The sequence below is a fragment of the Limulus polyphemus genome, unplaced genomic scaffold, assembly GCF_000517525.1.
Source record: "Limulus polyphemus unplaced genomic scaffold, Limulus_polyphemus-2.1.2 Scaffold60, whole genome shotgun sequence".
In the NCBI taxonomy this organism is placed as follows: domain Eukaryota; kingdom Metazoa; phylum Arthropoda; class Merostomata; order Xiphosura; family Limulidae; genus Limulus; species Limulus polyphemus.
The window spans coordinates 1,067,452-1,068,800 of record NW_013665670.1 but is presented as its reverse complement, the minus strand read 5'-3'; the positions used below and the strand labels follow the sequence as shown (position 1 = coordinate 1,068,800).

The window sequence follows — 1,349 nt, the reverse complement described above, 5'->3', positions numbered from 1 at the left end:
TTAAAACCAAGAGGATAACCTCTAGTAGCCTTGCAAAACCCCCCCCCCCCCATCTCAACAGTAGGCAATGGTGAAACCAAAATGGATTGGTTGAACACTTTCCGTTACCCCTGGCCCAATACAGATCTTGGGAAATATGTACACCCTGGGAGGCAACTGGACTTATAAAAGGGAAGGATGCTCAAAACAAAATATGCTTCCCCTTAAAAACAATTGTATGTACCTTTATTGAAGAATAGCAACTGGAGGAAGTGAAAATCTCGCAGAAGATGAAACAGACAGGTGATGAAGAAAATGTGAGATGAACATGTGCAGATTCATCCACATGCCAGTTTGAAGAATCTCATCATAGGGTTGGTGAAAATTAGATGCAAGAGAGTGAGACAGTTGACTGATTTGATGACATTTAATGATTTTAACAACATATAAAATAACTAATCAAAACTTTTGTGAGTATTTACTGGGTTTCTGTCAAAATAGTGCAAATTTCATATCGAACTCCACACATGAAATAAATTACATATACAATTATCAACCTGTAACAAAGCTATCAAACTCATATCATACTCTTAAATTATTGGATACTTTTTATCACAATTTTCTAAGTGCAAACTTACCTATGCCAAAGAGATATCTTATGGCAAGATATAATTTCTATTTTCTGTTTTGGTGCACTCGCATACAACTACTAAACTGAAAGCTGAATTTAACAGGGGCCTGTTTATATTTTCCTTACTGCCTGCTTCTTACATCATCCGACTGTTATAACAGCGCAGCCGTATCGCATATGATGGCTGTCGTTAAGGTAACTGTTAGGAACTGTTTTTAAGGGTGAGCATCATTACGTTCAGTCAGCACTAGAAGTTAAAAGTTGTTTAATGCCTGTACACTATCGGCTTTATTGTCTAAATACATATATATATAGGGAGCTGGTTTCCCGAAATTATAACCATTCAGCTAACACTTACTCAATCTAAACGTATGCACAATAATTGTTTCTACTGTGTCATGTGCATGTGTATATTAAGTGGAATATTTCTTTTAAATTCAATACTGCCTTGTAATGATACTGATATATTGCTACTAAAAAGAAAAAAACGCTAAGTCATAGACGTGAATGGACTTGGAACCGCACGTGCATAACAATCTACAGTCATGAACGTTGGCTACACGTACACAGAAAGAAAACTGGCGAAATCTATTTCTTTGAGTCAAGAACCAGATATAAACATCACGATCTTTACCACTTGTCACTTTTAACTGGTTTCAATGCTGTATGTACATCCATACCAAGCTTTCAAGAAATGTCATGCCACAGGTGGGAAACACATAAGCTGTGTGAGTATGGG

At 36.6% G+C, this 1,349-nt stretch overlaps 1 protein-coding gene across 3 annotated transcripts in view; it reads right to left on the bottom strand.

Annotated features, from left to right (window-relative positions):
• The window catches only part of LOC106464500 (tumor protein p53-inducible nuclear protein 1-like), a 21,387-nt gene that overhangs the window by 6,225 nt on the left and 13,813 nt on the right, over window positions 1–1,349 (bottom strand). The window contains exon 1 of one of the 3 annotated variants that reach the window (XM_022392644.1): window positions 618–854. The exons of the other annotated variants lie outside the window; for them this stretch is intronic. The gene's annotated coding sequence lies outside the window, so the exon portion shown is untranslated. Of the gene's footprint in view, window positions 1–617; window positions 855–1,349 lie in introns of those variants that run through there. 3 annotated transcript variants of the gene reach the window in all.